The sequence below is a fragment of the Phascolarctos cinereus genome, unplaced genomic scaffold (genome assembly GCF_003287225.1).
Source record: "Phascolarctos cinereus isolate Bilbo 61053 unplaced genomic scaffold, phaCin_HiC Scaffold_726;HRSCAF=1367, whole genome shotgun sequence".
Taxonomy (NCBI): Eukaryota; Metazoa; Chordata; class Mammalia; order Diprotodontia; family Phascolarctidae; genus Phascolarctos; species Phascolarctos cinereus.
This window is the reverse complement of record NW_027556098.1, coordinates 49,115,387-49,121,386: the sequence shown is the minus strand read 5'-3', so window position 1 is coordinate 49,121,386 and position 6,000 is coordinate 49,115,387.

Sequence of the window (6,000 nt, the reverse complement as noted above, 5' to 3'; positions counted from 1 at the left end):
GGAGGATGAGCTGAGACATCCAGAGACCACAGTTTTCCTACAGACTCCTAAATAAGTTTATCTTATGACTACTTCTTTGGATACAGAGTAAACATTATTTTAAACTGTGTTACGTTGTGCACAATCTTTTACCTACTGATATGAGAACTAAACTTTATATGAATCAGAACTCCTGAGTTCAAAGCAGCTTTTGGAGTTTTCTGGGGACTTCTGGAGAGCCATTAGCTATTTTATGTACTGTTTTCTTATTATGCGCTGTTTATGTGCATCTGTATAGAAAGATGTTCTATATATAAAAACATAAGAATTTGTATATAAGAATGTTCAGGAGGCAGATGACAGTTTTCTTCAAGTATTTGAAGGGTCTTTAGGTGGAAGAGGGATTTGATTTTGTTTTTATTTTTCTGCTCTGTTTGGCTCCAGACAGTAGAAACAGGAACAATTTATGGAAGGTGCAGGCATTCAAATGCTGGCATGATGGCAGGAAAACTCCTTAACAGTTACTGCTGTCCAAAAGTGGGATGGGTTGCCTTGGTAGAAAGTAGATCCTCCCCCTTGAAGGTCTTCAAACATAGATTAGATGATCACTTGTTATTAATGTTACAGTGGGAATTCCTTTCAAGTACGAGATGAACAAAATTATCACTGAGGTCTCTGACAATTCTCAAATTCCGTGACTGATTCTTTGATCTTTGTTTCTATGGGAAGTTGACTCCAATGTCAACTCCAATACCACTTGACTAGGGCTTAGGGAACATAGCAAGTTCCAGGAAGAAGCAGAGTTTCTCAGGGATGGAGACTTGACAGTTGATTTCTGATTGATTAAATAAATCCCCATAGATAACTAGTAGGCATTATTCTGCAGAGACAGGCACAATGAGGGACAGAAAGTTAACCATTCCCTGAGAAGGATAGCTTGTAATTTACTCAAAACATCTCCCCAGTGTTTCTAAGTGAGACAAAACAACTCAAAATCCCTCCTATTGCATAGGATCAGGATATTGGCTAGTAGCATTATTTGGTGGTAGACACATATGTGTATAATATATGTGTATATTGCATGTATATACATTGTATATGCATATATACTTAATACATGTATGTATATTAAGCTATATATGAGGTCCATCTTTGGCCAGGAGTTCCCTTAAAACTGCTTTGTTTTTGCCAAGTCAATTTTAAAAGAACATTTTCAACAGAAAATTAGCAGAGCAGGATCTCTAGTTTCTGTACCTTTCATTTATGTAACTATAAACATATGACCTGCTACATAAAATTATTTGGGAAATTCTGCTTGATCTTTCCCATATTTGTATCAAGGAGATCCTCACTATAAGTGTAGATCATCCCCAGAAAGTTTTATGAAGGTGAGAAAGTAAGTAGGCTATCTCAGTTTTTATTTAGTTTCTTAATGTAGAATATAACAAGTAGGTTCACCCTTGAATCTCAAAAGCATTAAGAACTCCAAAGAACATATGTGTGCATACATTTATATATAAATGTGTATATGTGCTGAGATGGTATTTTAAGGACAGGAGAGGCTTCCTTGCCAACTGAGACCCAGCCTGGTGTCAAAGATTTTTACCTGAACACTTACAATTCTCTAGGAAACACCTTGATGGTGGAGGCAGAAGGGAGAAAAAGTTTTAATCTGAGTTAATATCCTTTTTAACTTCAGAGACTTTATTCGTTTAATCTTTTAATATCAGCAAATTGTTTTTGTTTTGTTTTCACATGGTGTAGTCCATGAGTGCCTCTTTGTGCTCTAACCTGTAGCCCTGCCTAAATCACTGAACTAGACTAGGTTAGGCTTGGACTAGAAAAGTATTTACAGATACAATCCCTGTCCCAAAGTCTATTGGTGTGGAACTCTTTCTTTATTGGTGGAGATGAAGGAGCTGCCTTGTGTGAGGGATGAGATGGAGTTTGCAAAAGAGTTCAGCCTTCATCAGAGGTCCTTCAGGACTTCAGGGCTCTTTTAGGACTCTTCAAGGCCAGTCTCCCTTTGTGGCTCTTCAAGGCTAGTTCCCCTTTGGAATCCTTTGGAGCTCATCAGACTTTCAGTTGAATTGCTTCTGGCTTCTGGCTTCCAGCTTAGTGATAGAAGATGTATATTATTAACCTCATTTTAGGTTATTTATTGAAGGAAAAGACCCTGGGAAAAAGCCAACATGAAAGGAGCTGGTAGTCTGCATCATGTCCCTATCCCCAACTTGCTACACTGGAGACTTTGGGTAACTTCCCATTGGGTGAGATCTAGGACTCTCTTGGTTGAGTGGAGTTACTGTACTCTCAAAGTAAGAGCTCCTTCACTCTGTATTGTTTTGTGTATATTCTTCTATAGTATCACTGATTTCTGTCTCGCTGTGATTTGGATAAATGGATTTCTTGACTATGTGCTATGTGTATTCATTGTGGAACTAATATTTGGTATATAAAGCTTGGGTTCCTACTGTTCCCTCTGGTAATGAAATAAGTGATCAGAAGTTAGATCAAATCTGAAAACCATATCTCCTAGACTAATAAGTTTAAGAAAGCAGATAGATATAATTCTAGCCAAGTACCCCTTCTCTTTAAGGAGAGCGGAATGGCTAAACATCTTGGCTTCTCCTCCTCTCAAGAACTAAAGTCTCCCTTGGAGAAGGGTGAGGGGATAAGAGGCTAGAGGTTTCTATTCTGCCTTCCTTTGAGCCACAAAATGACACCATCATGCTACATGTTAGGGTCAACCCTTGGAATGCCTAAGAATTCTACAGTCAGATTTTCATATAGTAGATTACTAGAGACCAGTATCTGTAAGCAAATATAATGTACCCACAAAGCAAATATAATGTACCCACATCTGCCTATGTGAGCCTCTGACAACCGTAGGAATTAAGTGACTGTTCATCTACTCATTCAATAAACATTTATCAAGTGCCTACTATATATCAGTTACTGTGCTAAGGGCTGGAGATACAAAAAGAGGCAAAAGACAGTTTTTGCCCTCAAGGAGCTTACAATCTAATGGGGCAGCAACATGCAATCAAATATACACAAAGCAGCCTACATACAGGATAAATAGGAAATATTTAATAGAAGGAAGGCACTAAAAATAAGAGGGATTGGGAAAGGCCTCCTGTAAAAGATGGGCTTATAGTTGAGATTTAAAGAAAGATAGGGAATTAGTAGGCAGAGCTGAGGATAGTATTCTAGGCATGGGAGACAGCCAAAGAAAATGCACTGACCTGAGAGATTTGTTTTTCTTTGTGGAACAGTCAGGAGGCCCCTGTAACTGGATAGAAGAGTTCATAGCAGGGAATAAGGAGTAAGAAGACTGAAAAGGTAGGCGGGAGGCTACATTATGAGGTACTTTAAATGCCAAACATAGCATTTTGTATTTGATCCCGCAGGCAAGGAATCACTGGACTTCATTGAGTGGGGGAGGGGTGCCATGGTTGGACCTGCATTTTAGGAATGGAGGACAGATTGAAGTGAGGAGAAATGAGGCAGGCAGATCCACCAGCATGCTGTTGCAATAGTCTAGGTAATAAGGGCCTGCACTAGACTGGTGGAAATGTTTATTAAATTGAATAAATGAATTCCACCATTACATCCACCCTTCATTGTCAGGAGAACAGTCAGAGATAAATGAAAAAAGTCATGTTCATCTGTGAAAAAAAAATACAATAATTATATATAATGTATATTATATATAATATAAAAATAGAATAAATATAATTTTGTTGATACATTCTGAATAAACTTTGTTGCTAAAGCCCAGTGACAGATCACAATGTATTACATTATCTTATTCTGTGCATTATGCAATTTGATAGGAATTATGCAATTTTGTGGAGATGGTTGTAGTCACCATGTGTTACTAAGAACTAATGCGCATACAGAAGAGCCAAACTACATTTGACATGTGGAGAAAGTGCTTCAGTAAGGAAAAGTTTAGATGAAATTAGTTCATCTAGTGAAAAAAGACTCCAAACTTTTATTGAAGTTTATAGTAATAACAGTAAAAATAGCGAATACTTTTGTGTTGCACAGTCTTAAAAATTAATCACTTAGCAAACATTTGTTAAACTCCTATTATGTTTCAGTCGCTGTGCTGGGCACTGGAGATAGAAAGACAAAAATGAAACATCTCCTGCCTATAGGGAACTTACATTCTAAGAGAGGAGACAATATGTACATATATACAAAATCAATGCAAGGTAACTGGGAAAGAAAAAAAACCCTATAAAATAGCTAGTGGGACAAGGAAAATACTTATAGGGAAGGTGATACCTGAGCTGAGTCTTAAAGAAGACTAAAAATTCCAGGGGGAAGAGGTAAGGAGGGAGTGAATTCTAGGCAAAGGCAACAGCTAGTGCTAAGGCACAAAGATGGGAGTGTGATGCTGTGTTGTGTTTGAGGAACTGCAAGAAGTCCAGTTTGGCTGACCAATAGAATGCACGGGTGAGAGAAATGTATAGTAAGGCTGGAGAAGGATAATGGGGCCAAAATTGTAAAGAACTTTAAATGCCAAAAGAGAGTTAATATTTGATTTTGAAAATAGTTATTGGAGTTTATTGAATAAAAGACAGACATGGTTAAGACCTGCACTTTAGGAAAATCATTTTGGTAGTTATGTAGAGTATTGATTGGACTGAGATATGGAGTTGTAGGAGGAAAAGAATGAATTCTGTTTGGATATGCTTAGTTTGAGATGCCTATGAAACATTCAGTTAAAATGTATAATATTGTTAATAAATGTTTGTGATATGGAATTTTAAATTTGAGGGGAGTGTACCTTTTGTTTTATATCATCTCCATTTCTAAACATATCCTTCTCCTTCCCCTATGCATCAAACCAAGCCATGTAAAAAAGAATTTAAAAAAAGAAAAAGGGAAAAAGCTGTTTAAATGCCTCCATTAAATTAACCATGTCTGATTCAATTTGTGACACTCCATACCTTAAGTGCTTGACTTTGGCCAAGTACAGAGAGGTATGTCTTCTAAATATTCTTCAGTGACAGTTTCATCATTATAGCTGAAGAGTTGAAAAATGGTCATATAGTTGAACAAAACTAAACAGCATTTAGTTTCAATTTATAGTCACTAGTAGAGGACTTTAGTAGTGGTGGGTGTGGTATAGGCATGGTAAAGTTGAATATGAGAACAGTTATTGGCCACTGTCCCACCTTTTTAATAGCTGCACTAATTACACACACACTCACACACACACACACACACACACACACACACACACACAGAGCCTTATATTGTGGTAGCAGAGGGACTATGAGCCCTTGCTGCAGATGATTTGAAATAGCCTAAACATTTTATGATGCTTTACTTCTCAAGCCATGACTTTTTTTCAGAACCTTCTCATGTGACATTTTTTGTAACTGAAGATTTAAGCATATTACAGTGTATTAGCACATTCTAATACCCTATATAAAACAAAATCCGTGACTGCCTCCCTGGGGAGGTTTTACTGTGGAGAAATATGCTACTCTTTTAATTTTTTACCATTCACAGAACTGCTAAGTCATAAAGTAACTCCCCCCAAACTTTCCACCAATGTGCAAAATAACTGGGGTTTTTATAACTCATAATGCCTTATATGTTATATGAAAAGTAAATACTGTTTGAACTCTAACCTGTATATCTCATTTCAATAGTTTCTTCATCTTTGAAATATCTACAATCCAAAATTGTGTATTAATCAATTTTATTGTAGGTAAAATCGTATAAGCCATATTGAAGAATATGATCCTTTAAAGGCTCTTCTCAGAATATCAAAAGAAAAGGAAACTTATATTTAACAGGTGTGACAACCCAGTAAAGACATTTCATTGAGAAAGAGCTTGATACTATCCAGAAATAAATACTTAAATTAATACAAACCATCTTTGGGATAAAGGGAGCTTTAAAAAAGCTTTAGGAATGCCACAATACTTTATAGAAATAAGAAGACCTCTTCATCTATGAAACATTTAAAATATCCAAATGCTATTAAATGCATAA